This window comes from Phyllobates terribilis, unplaced genomic scaffold, assembly GCF_046119375.1.
Source record: "Phyllobates terribilis strain yellow unplaced genomic scaffold, ASM4611937v1 Scaffold_4__5_contigs__length_816908805, whole genome shotgun sequence".
Classification (NCBI taxonomy): domain Eukaryota; kingdom Metazoa; phylum Chordata; class Amphibia; order Anura; family Dendrobatidae; genus Phyllobates; species Phyllobates terribilis.
In genome coordinates, this window is record NW_027362764.1 from 214,870,529 (window position 1) to 214,892,845 (window position 22,317).

The window sequence follows — 22,317 nt, forward strand, 5'->3', positions numbered from 1 at the left end:
TGCTCTGTGCATGAGCGGGAAGTGAGTGAGAAGAGGGCACGCCACAGGGCCCTCTGACGTGCAGGCGAGGGGGAAAATGCGCTAAATAAACTGATAGGCAGTGATTTCTGGGCTTACTAATCAGATAGGCGGGAATTAATAAACAGGCGGGGATTTCTTGCCTTTCTAAGCAGACAGACGGGGATTTCTTGGCGTCCGATGCCAAGCATGTGAAAACAGATTTTTTAAAACTACATTTCTCTGCAATGAGACCTCTACTATGGGCTATACAGGTAGGTATAGATTTACTTTTCTATAACCTATATGCCCCTAATAGAGATCTCAAATCTCCCAGGGAGTGACAGATGCCCTTTAATTGATATAAGAGGTCCCATTAGGCGTGTCCAGAGGACATTCAACTCACGTTGAGTTGAAACAGGCAGAGTGATTGAGATACGGGACTCTACGTGAAAAAAAAAAGATCGCTGTGGAGTAGATCCCTGAATGAGCACGCATGAATGAATCGTCACTTGTCATTCTGGGAAAGGTGCACAGATGTGGTGCCCTGGGTGTTGTATGCCAGACTGAGCCCTACAGGAGTTTCATGTGGAATTTTTGGAGTTTCTGTGTTATGCTGAACAAATATAATAAGTCTGTTAAGAAACTGCCATAATTGCTGCATTTCTTTTAGCGCTGTTCTTATCTCTGTGCCGCGTTGAAGGGAGGGGCTGGTGATCCTGCGCAGGAGTGAAGCTGCTGCAGCTGTATGCAAGTTTTCTGTGTTGAGAAGTGTGTGGGTTTTTAAAGACACAGTACTGCACGTAAAGTTGAAAGTTGTAAGTTGAAGTTGAAGTTGGATGCTGAATGTAAAATATTATGCCTATTTTAGGAAGATTTGGAAATAATTATTTGGTCATCAGTGTGTTTGTACCTGCTTCCAGTTGTGTGGTTGCTGTACAGCTGGTTAAGGATCAGCAGAGGGGGGTAGCCAACTGCTAAGCTGGTATAGTAGATGAGAGGGCTATCACACCTGGGCCTTCCTACTTTAGTCAGCAGGTTTTAGTGGGTCAGAGAGCCGCGCGAGCCTTCCCACTGTCCATGGAGCTGGTCTGGTAGGTGGGAGGCCTATCACTCCTGAGCCTTTCTATTACAGTCAGCTGGTCTAACGGGTGAGAGAGCTACCAGAGCCTTCCCGTTACACCCTGTAGGTCTACCAGTTGAGAGAACTACCAGAGCCTTCCCGCTACACCTTACTAGCTCATTCTGACTTGCTAGAGTGTGGCCTGTAGACAAGGTCCAGGCACACTGAGAGGGCATTTGCAGAAAGGTAAGCTGTGTGAAGAATAAGTTGAAGCCATGGGCAACTTGTTCTGTGTGCAGTCAGGGCTCCCAATGGGATTCAAAACAGCTATACAGAGAGTAAGAAGGAATGGGAGAAGTGTATTTGTAATTGGGAAGGATTACTGGAAGATAGATGGAAGCAGACTTGAGCTGGCTAGGATTTGGTTAGAAGTATTCAAAGCGTCTCTCAATGAGTGAACATAAATCAGAGAAAATAGACATAGAACTGTGATTGTAATCTATGATACATGAAAATGCAGAGACCCCTGTAGTCTCTGTACTTGATGTAAAACTTGCATCCTTCTTGACACCCTGCCTTATGCAAGAGCTGCAGATATTGTATACAGAATCCCCGTGCAGTTAATTCATGTGTCCTGTGGGTCCCCATGTCCATGGATGCCCAAAGTGCCTCAGCCCCCATGAGGACCACAAGTCATGTACACTTTATACCTCCTAGGATAGAAAATAACCTGCTGGTACATGAACCACCATAGGTATAGCCAGTAGCATAATACATTGGCCCTGGTCCCCTAGTGAGCTCAACGCTCTTCTTACCCTGCTCCCGGCCCCCTTAACATTCTAACATTTAGCATGTGTCCCCATGGTGTTGAGGAGGCATATCGAGTCACATATCTAGTCTCAGTCATTTTACAGTGACCCCTTATTATTGCTGCAGTGTTTCATTAACATCCTTAGACCCATAGTCCTGACCGAAGTTAGCACTAGTCGCCTGGCGTGGTGCAATATGCGATGGGTGGATCTGAAGGAAATAGCCTGAGGGCTGAAGTAGAAAGCATGTCAAAGTAACGTCGCTGCAGCGCGCGATCTGGACGAGAGACCGCCCAACTCCTCATGTCTAGCGCGGCCATAGTGAATTCCTGGCGGCGCCCACTGGGTAACACTGCTTCATCGCCGCCCCAGCTGCCACAGCACCCTCCGCTGCCACAGACACGGCCCCAGCCGCCTTCGCTGCCGCAGCCCCAGTCGCCCCGCCACATCACAAAAACTACATTTGGACCATAAGACGCACCCCCTTTTCCCCAAAAAAATTTTGAGAAAAAATGCGTCTTATGGTCTGAAAAATACGGTATACAGTACAGACCAAAAGTTTGGAAACACCTTCTCATTTAAAGATTTTTCTGTATTTTCATGACTATGAAAATTGTACATACACACTGAAGGCATCAAAACTATGAATTAACACATGTGGAATTATATACTTAACAAAAAAGTGTGAAACAACTGAAAATATGTCTTATATTCTAGGTTCTTCAAAGTAGCCACCTTTTGCTTTGATGACTGCTTTGCACACTCTTGGCATTCTCTTGATGAGCTTCAAGAGGTAGTCACCGGAAATGGTTTTCACTTCACAGGTGTGCCCTGTCAGGTTTAATAAGTGGCATTTCTTGCCTTCTAAATGGGGTTGGGACCATCAGTTGTGTTGTGCAGAAGTCAGGTGGATACACAGCTGATAGTCCTACTGAATAGACTGTTAGAATTTGTATTATGGCAAGAAAAAAGCAGCTAAGTAAAGAAAAACGAGTGGCCATCATTACTTTAAGAAATGAAGGTCAGTCAGTGTGAAAAATTGGGAAAACTTTGAAAGTGTCCCCAAGTGCAGATGCAAAAACCATCAAGCGCTACAAAGAAACTGGCTCACATGAGGACCGCCCCAGGAAAGGAGGACCAAGAGTCACCTCTGCTTCCGAGGATAACTTTATCCGAGTCACCATCCTCAGAAATCACAGGTTAACAGCAGCTCAGATTAGAGACCAGGTCAATGCCACACAGAGTTCTAGCAGCAGACACATCTCTACAACAACTGTTAAGAGGAGACTTTGTGCAGCAGGCCTTCATGGTAAAATAGCTGCCAGGAAACCACTGCTAAGGACAGGCAACAAGCAGAAGAGACTTGTTTGGGCAAAAGAACACAAGGAATGGTCATTAGACCAGTGGAAATCTGTGCTTTGGTCTGATGAGTCCATATTTGAGATCTTTGGTTCCAACCACCGTGTCTTTGTGCGACGCAGAAAAGGTGAACTGATGGACTCTACATGGCTGGTTCCCACCGTGAAGCATAGAGGAGGAGGTGTGATAGTGTGGGGGTGCTTTGCTGGTGACACTGTTGGGGATTTATTCAAAATTGAAGGCATACTGAACCAGCATGGCTAACACAGCATCTTGCAGCGGCATGCTATTCCATCCGGTTTGCGTTTAGTTGGACCATCATTTATTTTTCAACAGGATAATGACCCCAAACACACCTCCAGGCTGTGTAAGGGCTATTTGACCAAGAGGGAGAGTGATGGGGTGGTATGCAAGATGACCTGGCCTCCACAGTCACCAGACCTGAACCCAATCGAGATGGTTTGGGTGAGCTGGACCGCAGAGTGAAGGCAAAAGGGCCAACAAGTGCTAAGCATCTCTGGGAACTCCTTCAAGATTGTTGGAAGACCATTTCCGGTGATTACCTCTTGAAGCTCATCAAGAGAATGCAAGAGTGTGCAAAGCAGTCATCAAAGCAGAAGGTGGCTACTTTGAAGAACCTAGAATATAAGACATATTTTCATTTGTTTCACACTTTTTTGTTAAGTATATAATTCCACATGTGTTAATTCATAGTTTTGATGCCTTCAGTGTGAATGTACAATTTTCAAAGTCATGAAAATACAGAAAAATCTTAAAATGAGAAGGTGTGTCCAAACTTTTGGTTTGTACTGTATATATTACTGATATTTACAATCATAAAATTGAAAATTGAATGAACTTACAAGTACTACTCACTAAATTAGAATATCATCAAAAAGCTAATTTAGTTCAGTTCTTCAAAACCAAAAAGTGAAACTCATATATCATATAGAGTCATTACAAACAGAGTGATCTATTTCAAGTGTTTGTTACTGTTAATGTTGATGATTATGGCTTCCAGCCAATGAAAACACAAAAGTCATTATCTCAGTAAATTAGAATAATTAACAAAAAGCACCTGCAAAGGCTTCCTACGCGTTTAAAAAGGTCCCTAAGTCTGTTTCCGTAGGCTCCACAATCATGGGAAACACTGCTGAGTTGACAGATGTCCAGAAGGTAGTCACTGACACACTGCACAATCAGGGTAAGCCACAAAAGGTCATTGCTAAAGAAGCTGGCTGTTCACAGAGTGTTGTATCCAAGCATATTAATGGAAAGTTGAGTGCAAAGAAAAAGTGTGGTAGAAAAAGGTGCACATGCAACCGGGATAACCGCAGCCTAGAAGGAATTGTTAAGAAATGGTCATTCAAAAATTTGGGGGAGATTCACAAGGAGTGGACTGTTGCTGAAGTCATTGTTTCAAGAACCACCACACACAGACGTATGCAGGAAATGGGCAACAAGCAGGGGCGTACATAAAAATCATGGGGCACCATAGCAGAAGCTCTAATTAGGCCCCCCTCCCCACAATAAATAAATATTTGTCTGTGTCACAGAAGAGCAGATCTCACATTTTTTCAGCCTTTACATAGTAATTTTCCTCCTGCTGAAGTCCTACATTCCTCCTTAATTGCCCCCATAAAGTATGATGCCAATAAAAGTGCCCCCCAAACACAGTATGATACCCCCATAGTGCATTCCTCCACATTAATCTCCACATGCACAGTATAATGACCCTACTGTGCGCCACGTCAACTTCCAGGGCAAAGTATAGTGACCCCCAACACAGTATGATCCCCCAACTGTGAGCCCTCCATACAGTATAATGGGCCTACATGCAGTATAATGGCCCGCACTAGCCCTCCAAACAGTATAATGGCCCCACACAGCCCCCCAAACAGTATGATGGACCCCACACAAACCTTCACACAGTATAATTGCTTTCATACAGTATAATGGCCCCCCACAAACACATAGCCCTCAAAATGTTATAATGACCCCGCATAGCCTTCCATATAGTATAATATGCCCCCCATAATTCTCCATATAGTGTAATGTGTCCCCCATAATCCTCCATATAATATAATGCATCCCCCATAATCCTCCATATAGTATAATGAACTTCCCATTGTCCTACATAGAATATAATGCACACCCCATAGTCCTCCATACAGTATATTACACACCCCATAGGGTAAAATGCAGCCCCCATATAGTATAATACACCGCACAGTCCTGCAGTAGTATGGGCACAACGTACACACTGATTTTAAAATACCGTATATTTTAAATAATCCGACCTGAGTATAAGCCGAGGCCCCTAATTTTACCACGAAAAAACTGGGAAAACGTATTGACTTAAGTATAAGCCTAGGGTGGGAAATGCAGCAGCTACTGGTAAATTTCTCCATCCTGGTACGCATGGCTCTCTCATCACCAATCCTGGTTTGTATGGCACCCCTCATCCCCCAATCATGGTACGTATGGCCCCCTCATCCCCCAATCCTGGTATGTGTGGCCCCCCTCATCCCCCAATCTTGGTATGTGTGGCTCTCCTCGTCCCCCAATCCTGGTATGCATGGCCCCCTCATTCCCCAATCCTGGTATGCATGGTACCCCTCATCCCCCAATCCTTGTATGTATGGCACCCCTCATCCCCCAATCCTGGTATGCATGGCCTCCTTATCTCCCAATTCTGGTATGCATGGCGCCCGCGCATGGCCCAATCACTGCACACATAAAACAAATAAACACTAATACTCACCTTCCTTCCTCACTTCTGCTCCAGCACTGCGTCCTGTCTGCCAGCAGCTCATGTCAGCATCTGAGCAGTGCGCGCTCTCAGACGCTGACGTGAGCTGCCGACATATTCACTCCTCTCCATACCAGGACTATGGGCGTGGAGAAGAATGAATACGAATTCTCTTTAGTAGCGGGCACTGTCAGTGTAAGGGGGAAAACCGGGGTGTAAGTACTTTCAGAACAAGGGATCCGGAACTGCCGGGGCCGTGGCTCTGGTTGCAGGGGGAAGACAGACTGCGAGCACAGGAGTCAGGTGACCAGGAAGCTGGGGGTGTGTCGAGAGCCAGAGCTCAGGGGTCAGGTGACCAGAGAGCTGGAAGCGTGTCTAGGAAGAGGGAGAAAAAGGAGTTTTGCGCGGGAAAGCAGGCAGTTGACAGTGGGAGTCAAGCCTGACTAGAGGGAGAAGAGACACAGGGTCCGTGGAGCCGAGCAAGTGAGGTGCAGTGTTATGGACTAGGGGCTCAGCGGGTCAAACCGGAGACCGCCCGCTGCTGCCAGAAGATGGAGCATTGTTTAGGCGGGAAAGCCAGAAGAAAACAACACCAGCATCAGCTGGCATCTGCCTTGTTGAGAACAAGAGTCAGCTAAGTGTAAAACTGCTGATTACAACCGTGTCGACTCTGCTACATCTAGCCAAACTGTGAATTGTCGTTTATAGTCTGTTACCTGCTACTCCCCTTGTTGGCACCATATTTTCCCATATTTCCCCTGTTACTCCCTGCGTGGAGATTGACCCTGTTACAGTAAATCCCCTTTGTTTATTAACCCTGCAATGGCTGCTCTGTGTTTCTGTGTCACTGCATCTAAAGTACCTGTGTTACATTTGGCGTAGTCGGCAGGATGCAGTCTTTAGACACAGACACTGCAGATCAGTCCATCCTGGGAGCCTCTGGATCTAGCTTGCTGCTGGGGGCCATGCTCAGCAATCTCCCGAAGTTCACCGGGGACAACATGATGCTGTGGGACTGGGTTGAGAGAGTTAGGAGTATGTTACGCATGCATCCGATGACCCCAGCGATGCAAGCCGAAATAGCCTCACTGGCCCTAGACGGCGAGGCCCGGCACTCTGTGATGTACCGCCCTCCTCATGACCAGGATACTGTAGAAAAAGTGGTGCGGATATTGGAGGAGATGCATGGGGATCCCACCAATGTAGGAGAGGTGAAGATACGGCTGTTTCACCAAGTGCAGCAGGAAGGGGAGACTGTGACGCAGTATGTTAATGCATTACAGAGGGTGCATGCCTATATCACTAGAAAAGACGACATGGGGAATTTGGGAATGGGCCCCCCTGACTTGATCTTAAGGGACCAATTTGTGGCAGGCCTCAGGGATATGCAGCTGAAGCAGGCCTTGTGGGAGCGCCTGCGCACTAACCCATGTATGACTTTTCTAGAAGTGGGGGCGGAGGCACGTGTGAGAGAGCAGGAGAATGGGGTGACGGCCCTGGCGGGGATGGTCCGGGTTAATGAGGTACCCACCCTGCCTGCAGCTGAACCAGAATGGGTGTGAGAGATGCAAAAGGAGATACAGGAAATGCGGGGTGAATGGTCCAGTCTCAAAAAGACCCCTGCACCGACACCAGAGATACCCAGATTGATTGTCCCAGTTAGGGAAAGAATTGAATTCAGGCCCCGCCCTGCAGAAGAGTTCCATGTAGAAGTGAGGCAGCCCTACATAGACAGAGACACGACCTGCTGCAAGTGTGGAGGCGCAGGACATTACGCCAGGGGCTGTGCAAGCCGAGGGTGGCCCCTGTCGTGGCAGCCGTTAAACTAACGTGCTCCGTGTTTGGGGGACACAGCCCAGAGCCTAAGAAGGGGAAAGAAAAAGAGGAAGTCCCAAAGACCTAGTTTCCACCAGCCCGACTGTCTAGGACGAAATAATCGGTCGGGCTGTTCACTGCCTGATTGACACGGGATCCCAGGTGACTACGATGACAGAAGCCTACTTTCAACAGCAATTTCCAGAGATAGCGCTGCCTGAATGGGGACGAGTAATTAGACTCACGGCAGCTAATCAATTACCCATCCCGGTCGCAGGGATGGTATGGATGAAGATCCGAGTGTATGGAAAAGATGTGGGAAAAAAAGGGGTCATCTTGGTCGCAGGGGAAACTGGAAGTGGACCCCCGGTGACCCTCGGAATGAATGTGCTGAAAGAGATGGGGCAAATCCTGATTAGTGAGCCGAAGGAGATTCCTCTAGACCGGTGGGACCCACGAACCCCCCCAAAGGAGGGTTTTTCAGCAATTAATCCGAGCCTCCCAGGCTCAGGAGACGTCGAGTGAAGGGAAGGTCCTGGGGAAAATAATAGTACCAGCAGCTACGGCGCTCACCTTACTGCCAGGACAAACTGTACTCACATTACCCACACGGGCCTGCACACCTATTGAGGGGGTCGAAGTTCAGATAGAACCAACATTGATGGACAAAGTACCCCCCGGGCTCCTGGTGGCTCGGACACTGGCCACCGTCCAGGGTGCCAATGTTATAGTGCGGTGCGTTAATCTGGGCGAAGGTGATCTCACACTCCCTCCCAAGGCGGAAAAACCCCAGATTCTGGGAATGCCAGAGAAGTTGGTGCGACCTGATGTGGTACAGCTGTCCGCAGTACGAGGAGACCCCTGGACTCTGGCCGGAATCCCACCGTGCTAGTGTGAAGGGGGGACGAAGAATCCTAGAACAAATGCGGGCTGAATAGATGGGGCTTTCACCTCGACAGGTGCAGCAGGTTGAGGAGGTACTGGAGCGGTACCCGGAAGTCTTTGCTCGCCATGAGGATGATTTTGGTTGCACCGAAGCCATTACCCACGAGATTCCCACTGGGAGCCCTGCCCCAGTGCGGTAGAGATACCGGCAGATACCTCCCCAGATGTATAAAGAGGTCAAGGAAATGCTAGCCTATATGTTACAGAATGGTGTGATACGGGAGAGTCAGAGTCCGTGTGCAGCCCCGATTGTCCTGGTCAGGAAGAAAGATGGGACCCTGCGGTTCTGTGTGGACTATAGACGACTGAATGCCTGTACAGTACGATACTCTTACCCATTACCCCGAATCGAAGAGTCCCTGTCGGCCTTAGGGAAGGCAAGATACTTCTCCTCCTTGGATCTGGCCAGCGGGCATTGGCAAGTGCCCGTGGCCGAACATAATCGTGCGAAGACGGCGTTCATATTATCCATGGGACTGTTCGAGTTCAATCGGATGCGCTTCAGCCTGACTAACGCCCCCGGGACATTCCAGTGTCTGATGGAGAGGTGCCTGGGCGATTTGAACTTCGAGGCGACACTGATTTATGTTGACAACATAATTGTCTATGCCGCCACCTTCGAGGAGCACCTCTAGCGACTGGAGCAAGAACTGAGTCGCCTACAGGGTCATGGCCTGAAGGTGAAGCCCCAGAAGTGCCACAGATCGAATATCTCGGTCATACTGTGTCTGGTGAAGGAGTCAGGCCCACCCGGTAAAAGGTGGCCGCCATACAGGAGTGGCCTACCCCGAAGACAGTGAAGGATGTTCGGGCCTTCCTGGGACTTGCCGGGTACTACCGAAGATTCGTGAAGAACTTCACCCGCATAGCCAACCCATTGCTGGAGCTACTTAAGGGAGTGCCTGCGGGCTCCAAAAATCAGGCGATTTGGTGGGGAAGCAGCCAGGAAGAGTCCTTCCATGCCCTAAAAATGGCCCTGACCGAGGCCCCAATACTTGCCTATGTGGATTTCTCCCAACCATTCATACTCCACACTGATGGGAGCCTACATGGTCTGGGAGCCGTGTTATCCCAAGTACAGGAGGAGAAAGAGCGCATGATTGCGTACGCCAGTCGCTCCCTTCACGACTCTGAGAGGAACCCAGATAATTATAGCTCTTTCAAATTAGAGTTGCTGGCTCTGGTTTGGGCAATGACCGAAAAGTTTGCAGAGTATTTGTCCGGGTCCAAAGTACTGGTGAGAACAGAAAACAACCCACTGGCTCACTTGGAGAATGCGAAATTGGGGGCCCTGGAGCAGCGATGGGTGGCCCGCATGGCCAGGTACCGGTATAAGATCGCATACCGGTCTAAGGCAGAGAATACTCACGCCGATGCCCTCTCCAGAGTGACATATGAACGGCCTGATCATGACCGCGATGAAGATTTGGAGGCGGATGAGGGCCCTAGCTTCCGAAGTTTCGTGGGACCGCTGGTCACGGCGCAGGGACAGATCGGAGAGACGTCAGAAGAACAAGTGCTAGGGCAGCCAAGAGACGACTGGGTCCGACTTCAACAGACTGACAAAGAAGTCGCCTAATTACGTCAATGGGTGGCTTTGAGACAGGTCCCCAGTCGAAAGGAGAGGAGTACCCTGTCCCCAGGGCCCTGAAAATGCTGGGAGAATGGGAGAGACTTTGTTTGCGAGACGGGCTGCTGTACCGACGGGTACAGCTACTGCGAGTGTTATGTTCTGCTACCAGAGCTAAGGAAAGAGAGGAGATCTGTCCCTACGATAGAACTCAGCTTTATCCCTACGATGTAACAGGGGACCTGATCCTGCGATCAGACCTGCTAAAGTCCTAAGCTAGTCTGTACGGAGACCTATAGATGTGGGGAAGGAATCCCTACAAGTACTAAGGACTGGGAGGAAAATGGGACACCTCCTAACAGAAATAGTAGCAGACAGACAAACAAACAAAATATATAGAACACTGAGGTCCGTAGACCAAGCAAACTAACAGAGTTAGATACAGAGCACAGGCTAGCTAGAAAGTAGATATACAATGAAGTCCAGCAAAGCCAGAAGGGCGGAGCAGGATTAAATAGGCCAACAAGGTCATGTGACCAGCAAAGGAAAAAAAACCTAACAGCAAGGTTCTAACACTTAGACCTTTGATCGGCAAAAATGTGGTTGTGTATTTGGATGACAATTTGATTTATTCGCCGGATCTGGAGTCTCATTGGCGGAGCGTACGTGAGGTATTACAGTTGTTAATGGACAATTCGCTTTTTGCTAAGCTGGAGAAATGTGAGTTCGCTGTACAGAGAATTAGTTTTTTGGGTTACATTATCTCCAGCGAAGGTTTTGAGATGGACCCGGTTAAAGTTCAAGCTGTACAGGAATGGCCTAGGCCTATTGGTTTGAAATCGATACAGAGGTTTTTAGGTTTCGCCAATTATTACAGAAAATTCATAAAAAAAATTTCTAGTATTGTCTAGTATTGAGCTTCGTATGAAGAAAGAAAAAAAAATGGTCAGTCATGCCCGTATTGCCTGTTTAAATTCCAAGGGTGTATTTTTAGCTGCTTCCACGATTGCTCAGGAAAAATTAATGGAATTTCGGGTGTTTGTTGATTGCGGGTCTACACTGAATGTAATTGATGGGGGATTCGTGGAAAAACTCAATTTAAAACCTGAACCTTTATCATCCCCCATTGCTGTGGTTTCTGTGGATGGCTCCCCTTTGAAGAATATTACTCTCAAGGTCAGTGAATTTCCTCTCACTATTAATGGTGTTCACCATGAGAAATTGGATTTGGTAGTGTTGAATAACTTGCCTTCTCCAGTAATATTGGGTTTGCCCTGGTTAAAATTTCACAATCCTGTACTGGATTGGTCTACCAGTGAAATTAAATCCTGGAGCCATAAATGTTATGACAAGTGTTGTAACGGGCGTATTGCAGCTTTGGATAGGGGAGAATTGCCTGTTCCTATTCAGGATTTTTGGAGAGTTTTTTCTGAGAAAGAATCGCAGGTTTTGCCTCCCCATAGAGACTATGATTGTTCTATTGAATTTGTCCCTGGAGCGATTCTTCCTAAAAGTCGTTTATTTAACCTTACTATTCCTGAGAGGAAGGCTTTGGAGGAATACATACAGACAAGTTTGGCCGCCGGTCACATTAGGCCCTCTAAGTCTCCTGTGGCGGTTGGATTTTTTTTTGTAAAAAAAAAGGACGGCGGTTTACGTCCTTGTCTGGATTTTCGTGAGATTAACAAAATTACGGTACGCAATCCTTACCCACTGCCATTGATTCCTGATCTGTTTAACCAGTTATTGGGGGCCAAGTGGTTCTCTAAAATTGACCTTAAGGGGGCATACAATCTGTTGCGCATGAAGGAGGGTGATGAATGGAAGACTGCTTTTAACACTCCTGTGGGTCATTTTGAGAATCTGGTTATGCCTTTTGGTCTTACTAATGCTCCTGCATTTTTTCAGAATCTGATTAATGACATCCTTAGACCTTTGATCGTTAAAAATGTGGTTGTGTATTTGGATGACATTTTGATTTATTCGCCAGATCTGGAGTCTCATTGGCGGAGCGTGCGTGAGGTATTACAGTTATTAATGGATAATTCGCTTTTTGCTAAGCTGGAGAAATGTGAGTTCGCTGTACAGAGAATTAGTTTTTTGGGCTACATTATCTCCAGCAAAGGTTTTGAGATGGATCCGGTTAAGGTTCAGGCTGTGCAGGAATGGCCTAGGCCTATTGGTTTGAAATCGATACAGAGGTTTTTGGGTTTCGCCAATTACTATAGAAAATTCATAAAAAATTTTTCTAGTATTGTCAAACCTCTGACTGATCTCACCAGGAAAGGTGCTGATGCGGTTCAGTGGTCTTCTGAGGCCATTGAAGCTTTTGTGTATCTCAAGGAGAGGTTCACCTCTGCTCCCATCCTTATGCAGCCTGATGTTACTAGGCCGTTTTTGGTTGAGGTTGATGCTTCCTCTGTGGGGGTTGGCGCAGTATTGTCTCAGGATAACGGGGATGGATTACATCCCTGTGCCTTTTTTTCAAAAAAATTTTCGGAGACTGAATTGAATTACGATATTGGTAATCGGGAATTATTGGCTATTAAACTCGCATTTGAACACTGGCGCCACTTCTTGGAAGGTGCGGAATTTCCCGTTCAGGTTCTTACGGATCATAAAAATCTGATATATCTTGATGCTGCCAAGCGCCTGAATGCCCGTCAGGCTAGGTGGGCACTGTTTTTCTCGCGGTTTAATTTCTCCGTTACTTACATCCCTGGTACTAAGAATGTTAAGGCGGATGCCTTGTCTCGCAGTTTTTCTCCCATAGTCGGTGCTGAGAAAGAGGAAAACATTTTACAAGAAGGTGTTGTGATAGCTGCTTTAGACTCCGTTTTGGAAGATGAGATTCTTAAAGCTCAGGAGAATGCCCCATCTAACACTCCTCATGGGAGGTTGTTTGTGCCTGGGACCTTTAGGAGAGATTTGTTTGTTGAGTGTCACGAATCTCGGTTGGCAGGTCATCCCGGAATCTCTGAGACCAAGAGACTGGTGGGTCGCAGTTTTTGGTGGCCTGGATGGCAGAAGGAAGTCATTAAGTGGGTGCGCCAATTTACTATATGTGCTAGATCTAAGTCCTCACATACTCCTGCTGCGGGGTTACTTTGTCCTTTGGAGGTCCCCAGTGCTCCTTGGACACATTTGGCTATGGACTTTATAACTGACCTTCCCCCCTCTGAGGGTTTTACTGTCATCTGGGTGGTCGTGGACCGTTTTAGCAAGATGTGTCACTTGGTTCCCTTCGTCAAACTGCCCTGCGCTAAAACTCTCGCTAAGGCCTTTGTCAAGGAAATTGTCAGACTTCATGGCGTTCCTACTGACATTGTTTCTGATAGGGGTCCTCAGTTCGTGGCTCGTTTTTGGCGTGCCTTTTGTGACAGGTTGGGAATTCATTTGTCGTTTTCGTCCGGATATCATCCTGAATCTAATGGCCAGACAGAAAGGAAAAACCAGGATGTTGAGCAGTTCTTGCGTTGTTTTGTGGCAGACAATCAAGAGGGGTGGTCTGAGTTTCTGCCACTTGCCGAATTTGCTCTGAACAATCATACATCTTCTTCTGCTGGTTGTTCGCCTTTTTTTTGTTGTTCTGGGAGACATCCGTCGTTTGGGTCGTTCTCCAAGTTGGGATCTGCCGTGCCTGAGGAGGAGAATTTTTCCGGTGATTTGGAAAGAGTTTGGACGGATGTGCGTGGTAATCTTCAGGAGGCCAACAGAAAATCTAAAGACTACTTTGATAGGAAACGACAGGAGGTTTTGTTCGCTGTTGGTGACATGGTTTGGTTGTCCTCTAGGAATCTGCGGTTGAGGATTCCTTCTAAGAAATTGGGTCCCAAGTTTGTAGGGCCCTTTAAGGTCAACCAATCTGCTGTTAGGTTGGAGGTTCCTACCTCCTGGAGAATTAATCCGGTCTTTCATGTCTCTCTGTTAAAAAAAGCTGTTGTGTCGGATGGTGACGCCTCTGCCTCTGTTCCTCCGGTGGTGGAGGACGGGGAATATGAAATTTCTCGCATCCTTGACTCTAGACGGTATAGAGGTAGTTTGCAGTATCTTGTGGCCTGGAAAGGTTTCGGACCCGAGGATAACTCTTGGGTGAGGTCAGATGATGTTTCCGCGTCCAGACTTATCAGAGCGTTTCACAGGAGATTTCCTGATAAGCCTGGTCCTAGGGGATCCGGAGGATCCTCTTAGAAGGGGGGGTACTGTTAGAACCTTGCTGTTAGGTTTTTTTTCCTTTGCTGGTCACATGACCTTGTTGGCCTATTTAATCCTGCTCCGCCCTTCTGGCTTTGCTGGACTTCATTGTATATCTACTTTCTAGCTAGCCTGTGCTCTGTATCTAGCTCTGTTAGTTTGCTTGGTCTACGGACCTCTATGTTCTATCTATTTTGTTTGTTCGTCTGTCTGCTACTATTTCTGTTAGGAGGTGTCCCATATTCCTCCCAGTCCTTAGTACTTGTAGGGATTCCCTCCCCACATCTATAGGTCTCCGTACAGACTAGATTAGGACTTTAGCAGGTCTGATCGCAGGATCAGGTTCCCTGTTACATCGTAGGGATTCAGCTGAGTCCTATAGTAGGGACAGATCTCCTCTCTTTCCTTAGCTTTGGTATCAGAACATAACACTAAGGATGTCATTAATAAGATTCTGAAAAAATGCAGGAGCATTAGTAAGACCAAAAGGCATAACCAGATTCTCAAAATGACCCACAGGAGTGTTAAAAGCAGTCTTCCATTCGTCACCCTCCTTCATGCGCAACAGATTGTATGCCCCCTTAAGGTCAATTTTAGAGAACCACTTGGCCCCCATTAACTGGTTAAATAAATCAGGAATCAATGGCTGTGGGTAAGGATTGCGTACAGTAATTTTGTTAATCTCACGAAAATCCAGACAAGGACGTAAACCGCCGTCCTTTTTTTTTACAAAAAAAAATCCAACCGCCACAGGAGACTTAGAAGGCCTAATGTGACCGGCGGCCAAACTTGTCTGTATGTATTCCTCCAAAGCCTTCCTCTCAGGAATAGTAAGGTTAAATAAACGACTTTTAGGAAGAGTCGCTCCAGGGACAAATTCAATAGAACAATCATAGTCTCTATGGGGAGGCAAAACCTGCGATTCCTTCTCAGAAAAAACTCTCCAAAAATCCTGAATAGGAACAGGCAATTCTCCCCTATCCAAAGCTGCAATACGCCCGTTACAACACTTGTCATAACATTTATGGCTCCAGGATTTAATTTCACTGGTAGACCAATCCAGTACAGGATTGTGAAATTTTAACCAGGGCACTCCCAATATTACTGGAGAAGGCAAGTTATTCAAAACTACCAAATCCAATTTCTCATGGTGAACACCATTAATAGTGAGAGGAAATTCACAGACCTTGAGAGTAATATTCTTCAAAGGGGAACCATCCACAGAAACCACAGCAATGGGGGATGATAAAGGTTCGGGTTTTAAATTGAGTCTTTCCAAGAATCCCCCATCAATTACATTCAGAGTAGACCCACAATCGACAAACACCCGAAATTCCATTAATTTTTCCTGAGCAATCGTGGAAGCAGCTAAAAATACACCCTTGGAATTTAAACAGGCAATACGGGCATGACTGACCTTTTTTTTTTCTTTCTTGATACGAAGCTCACAGCCTTTAATCAAATGACCAGATTTTCCGCAATAGAAACACAAGCCTTCAAAAAATCTACGGTCTTTTTCTTGAGAGCGAGGTGCCACCGATCCAATCTCCATCGGTTCACCACTGTTAGTACACACATTCTCATAACCAGAAACTGACATAGCAGAGGATTTGCTCTCATTAACCCTTGCACGCAGTCTCCTATCCACCCGTATAGCTAATTGCATAGCCTGTTGCAAATCTTCAGGTGTAGGATAAGCAATTAGCAGGTCTTTAACCCTTTCATTGAGCCCAGCAAGAAATAGACTTTTCAGAGCAGAATCGTTCCACCCTGTTTGAGTAGACCATCGACGGAAATGAGTACAATATTTTTCCACATTACCTGATCCCTGTCTCAAACGTCTTAACTCAGTCTCAGCTGATGCGACACGGTCAGGATCATCATATAATAGTCCCAAAGCAGAAAAAAAACTATCCACTGATCTGAAGCATGTATCACTAGGTTGCAAAGAAAAGGCCCACTCCTGAGGCTCTTTGCGCAAAAGTGACATTATGAACCCTATGCGCTGGGATTCATCCCCAGAGGACTTGGGTCTCAAACGAAAATACAATAAGCAAGCATTTTTAAATGAAAAAAATTCTCGGTGTTCACCAAAAAATAAATCCGGCAAACATACCTTAGGCTCCAAGAAATGTGCTCCAGGACAGTTACTCACGTGCTGACGGAGCTCGGCCACCTCCAGAGAGAGTCCCTGCAGGCGATGAGCCAAATCTTGAACCGACACCATGATGGAACAGAAAAATCTTTCCTTAGAGAATTTGCTGGCTGGACTTACTGTTATGTTCTGCTACCAGAGCTAAGGAAAGAGAGGAGATCTGTCCCTACGATAGAACTCAGCTTTATCCCTACGATGTAACAGGGGACCTGATCCTGCGATCAGACCTGCTAAAGTCCTAAGCTAGTCTGTACGGAGACCTATAGATGTGGGGAAGGAATCCCTACAAGTACTAAGGACTGGGAGGAAAATGGGACACCTCCTAACAGAAATAGTAGCAGACAGACAAACAAACAAAATATATAGAACACTGAGGTCCGTAGACCAAGCAAACTAACAGAGTTAGATACAGAGCACAGGCTAGCTAGAAAGTAGTTATACAATGAAGTCCAGCAAAGCCAGAAGGGCGGAGCAGGATTAAATAGGCCAACAAGGTCATGTGACCAGCAAAGGAAAAAACCTAAGAGCAAGGTTCTAACAGCGAGAGTTCGGGATCACTTGGCAAGTGGTGATCCCAGAGAAGTTGGTCGGAGTAGTGGCTAAGGAGGCTCATGAACGAGGGGCTCACTTCGGACCAGAGAAGACATTTCAGTGGTTGCAGAGGCTGGTGTAGCACCCCCGACTGCGAGCAACAATAGAAGACACTTGTCGAAGATGTCGGAGCTGTGAGCTGGTTAAGCCCCCGGAGCAGCGGGTCCCCATGCAAACCATTGTGACTTCTGCCCCCTTGGAGGTGCTGATGATCGACTATTTGACTGTTGGACCGGCGCATGTCGAGTATGAACATTGCCTAGTGATGACAGACCACTTCACAAAGTTTGCGGTGGTGACCCCGACCAGAGACCAGACCACCGAATCTGCTGCGCAGGCCATCTGCCGAGACTTAATTCGGGTGTACAGCTGCCCAAAGAGGATCCATTCCGATCAAGGTACCTGCTTCCAGGGCCGGGTGATGGAAGAGCTGCATCGGTTGAACAGGATTGAGAAGTCACAGACTACTCCTTACCACCCTCAAGGAAATGGGGCCTGTGAATGCTTTAATCGGACACTGATCCAAATGCTCCGCACGTTGGAGGAAGATCGGAAGGTACGGTGGCCTGAGTTTGTGGCCGAGCTGGTGTGGGTCCACAACAACCGAGTGAATAGTACGACGGAGTTCACTCTTTATACCTTACTGTTTGGGCGAAAGGGGCGAGAGATTACAGAGTTAGAGCTGGACCCCGAGGAGGACTACCCATGGACGGGGATGTCTTCCTGGGTCCGGGAACACCGTCATCGACTGCAGACCCTCCGACGGTTGGTACAACAAAAGTTTCGGGAGCTCAAACATCATGAGACATTGCCTCTTCGAGGGACAGCTCTGAGGCCCGGGGAGTGGGTGTTGGTTCGAGACAGGCGGCCCCGAGGCAAATTGAGTAGGCGGTGGGAACGGACCCCGCACCGAGTGAAGCGCAGGGTTGGCGCTGAAGGACCTGTGTATGAAGTTCAACCCAAGGGGGCTGAAGGAGCCCCTACCAGAGTGGTTCACCATAGTATGTTGCGGCCCTGTCGGTCTAAAGATGACGAAGATGAAGAAGGATCACCTGCTTCTAGGGAGGGTCCTGTCACAGTTGCCCCAAGTCACGATGTGGATGAAGAAGAATTGATGATTCTAAATCTGAGCCCCAGCACTCGATTACCTGCAGTCCCCAGTGCAGGGGGCGAGGGAACACCATTGGTTGAAGCCACCGGGCAGGCGGAGATTGGGAATCCAAGTGTCCCTGCACCCCCCATCGGTCAAACTGAGTTACGCTGGTCAGAACGGAGAACAGCAGGAGTCCCTCATCACCGTTACGAACAAGATCAATTTATATGGCAACGTATCGTTCAGGAAGTCCAAGAATGTGAACGTTTGGTGATGGAACTCTCGCACGTGGAATGGCATGTTAAAGGAGAGCGGGAGTGTAAGGGGGAAGACCGGGGTGTAAAGTACTTTCAGAACAAGGGATCCGGGGCTGTGCTTCTGGTTGCAGGGGGAAGACAGACTGCGAGCACAGGAGTCTGGTGACCATTAAGCTGGGGGTGTGTCGAGAGCCAGAGCTCAGGGGTCAGGTGACCGGAGAGCTGGAAGCGTGTCTAGGAAGAGCGAGAAAAAGGAGTTTTGCACGGGAAAGCAGGCAGTTGACAGTGGGAATCAAGCCCGACTAGAGGGAGAAGAGACGCAGGGTCTGTGGAACCGAGCAAGTGAGGTGCAGTGTTATGGACTAGGGGCTCAGCGGGTCAAACCGGAGACCGCCCGCTGCTGCCAGAAGACGTGGAGCCGAGCAAGTGAGGTGCAGTGTTATGGACTAGGGGCTCAGCGGGTCAAACCGGAGACCACCTGCTGCCGCCAGAAGACGGAGCATTGTTTAGGTGGGGAACCCAGAAGAAAACAACACCGGCATCAGCTGGAATCTGCCTTGTTGGGAACAAGAGTCAGCTAAGTGTAAAACTGCCGATTACGAACGTGGCGACTCTGCTACATCTAACCAAACTGTGAATTGTCGTTTATAGTCTGTTACCTGCTACTCCCCTTCTTGTCCCCATATTTCCCCTGGTACTTCCTGTGTGGATATTGACCCTCTTACGGTAAATCCCCCTTGTTTATTAACCCTGTACTGGCTGATCTGTGTTTCTGTGTCACTGCATCTAAAGTACCTGTGTTACAGTAGCAGGAGCCGCGGCTCAGCGCTCCTCCCTGCCCGCTGCAAAAGAGAATGAATATTCATTCTTTTCCACGCCCATGGGAGTGGAGAAGAGGGAATATTCATTTTCCTTTAGCAGCAGGCACACGTGGTAGCTGCAACCTCCCCTTCCCCCGTAAATACAACACTCACCTATCCTCCTTGTTCCCCTGCTGCTTCCGGGCCCCCCGGCTCACGGGCCCCACAGCAGTGGCGTGGCCTACCACCATTGGCGGTACGCCACTGGCTACAAGCGTTGCATTCCTTGTGTCAAGCCACTCATGACCAATAGACAACACCAGAAGCGTCTTACTTGGGCCATGGAGATAAAGACCTGGACTGACGCTCAATGGTTCAAGGTGTTGTTTTCAGATAAAAGTAAATTTTTGCATTGCATTTGGAAATCAGGGTCCCAGAGTCTGGAGGAAGAGTGGAGAGGCACACAATCTAAGCTGCTTGAGATCTAGTGTGAAGTTTCCACAATCAGTGATGGTTTGGGGAGCCATGTCATCTGCTGGTGTAGGTCCACTGTGTTTTATCAAGACCAAAGTCAGCGCAGCAGTCTACCAGGAAATTTTAGAGCACTTCATGCTTCCCTCTACCGACAAGCTTTTTGGAGATGGAAATTTCATTCTCCAGCAGGACTTGGCACCTGTCCATACTGCCAAAAGTACCAATACCTGGTTTAAAAACAACAGTATCACTGTGCTTGATTGGCCAGCAAACTCGCCTGACATTAACCCCATAGAGAATCTATGGGTTATTGTCAAAAGGAAGATGAGAGACATCAGACCCAACAATGCAGACGTGCTGAAGGCTGCTATCAAAGCAACCTGGGCTTCCATAACACCTCAGCAGTGCCACAGGCTGATCGCCTCCATGCCACGCCGCATTGATGCAGTAATTGATGCAAAAGGAGCCCCGACCAAGTATTGAGTGCATTTACTGAACATACATTTCAGTAGCCCAACATTTTGGATCTTAAAAACATTTTTCAAGCTGTTATAAAGTATTCTAATTTACTGAGATAATGATTTTTGTGTTTTCATTGGCTGTGAGCCGTAATCATCAACATTAACAGAAATAAACATTTGAAATAGATCACTCTGTAATGACTCTATATATGAGTTTCACTTTTTGTATTGAAGAACTGAAATAAATTAACTGTTTGATGATATTCTAATTTAGTGAGGAGCACTTGTAGTTGTTTTCATGACTGTATGACCATCCATATGATCTATTACAGTATATAGAGGGGTGGAGCAGTTGGGACAATTCCATGCGGCTCCTTTTTTCAGTAGCTTTGCCATTAATGTGGAGAAATAAAACATTTTTACCATAACTCTAACTGCAAAATGCTATAATTCTCTGTTGTCAGCTGTTTTGTTCCTGTTGGATCAGGAAGAGACTTGGAAGTTGCCATTCGTTGTGATCAGCAAATGTAATATGGAATCTCATGTTTTCCTTTAACTCATAGAGCAGTAGGTGATATGGACTAAAATAAAGGTTCATTTAAATAGGTGTCATGCATTGTAACATAGGGCTGCGAGTTATTTGCAGTCTGTGATTTTTTTTGTTTATTTAATGAAGTTGTAAACTTGGCACATAAAACAGCAGTGGCAGTTATGATGACATCACAAGGCACATGACAGCACAGGGCATATGACATCATAGATCTCACATGACATCACAATTGCTATTGAATGTGCAAAGTTCTATTCCTGAGCCATCTTGTGTCACAGCTTGAAGAGGACGAGTCCAGGTAGGTAGCTCTTCACTGAACGCTGAGGATCGGGTCACATCGGAGAGGGAGGAGGACTCGCCGCACAGCATTATGCACAGCACAAACAGCACAGCAGGACCAGGAAGAGAACTGCATTGTGTGCTGTATGGACAATGTCCTCATCATTCCCCGGATTTTTCACGATGATTATTAGATGCATTGTTTTCTTTCTTCCTGACCTTCCCCAAGGCTGTTCTGAGTTCGGTGGAGTAACTATCATAGGACCTGCCATTATCAAGGGAGAAGACTTTTTGGGGTCCAGCATAGAAGGTAGGTGTGCGTGCATGCGCATGTGTGTATGTGGACACACGTGTACATGTCCCCTGAAATGCAGCACTAAAGGGTTGTGTGTTTGGCCTCAGCACTGAAGGGGTGTGTGTGTTTTTGTGTGACCCCAGCACTAAAAGGAAGTGTGTGTATCCCCAGCACAGAAGGGGTGCGTGTCTGTGACCCCAGCAATAAAAGGGTGGTTGTGTGATGCTTTGTGTATCCCTACTCTAACGGGGTGTGTGATTGTGTGCCCAACACTGTCACAATGAAGGGGAGCGTGTGCGCGTGTGTTTATGTGTGTGTGGACACACGTGTACATGTCCCCTGAAGTGCAGCATTGAAGGGCTGTGTGTTTGGCCCCAGCACTGAAGGGCAGATGTTAGGGCAGCTTGTTATGGGACGGCTCCCCACAGGTGGAGCAGGCCTCAGGGCAGTGAAGTAAGTGCGTGGGTTGCGCTGGGCGTTGTAGTGCAGGGGGAACAATGGCGCCGATGAAAGAATGGACGGAGGCAGTACAGTGCAGTCATCCGAGATTTTACTCACAGTTCTTAAGACAGTCCACAGGTGCACTGTACAGGTGAAGGCCTCCCACGTCGTGCTGCGTTCACTGGGCAGGGGTTCAATCCTTCCTCAGGCAGCTTGGGAATACCTGGCAGAACCCCACTTTCTCATGTTCCTATTTTGACCGTCTTCACACTGGGTCTTTCTCCCTCCTGCCCTGCGCCGCCCACTCTGAATCCTGTTCGGGTACTCTGAAGTCCCTCCTGTCCGTCGGAGTTACACAGACTTGCTTGACCCTCAGGGGACTAGAATGCGGCTTACGATCCCCCTGTCTTTTGACAG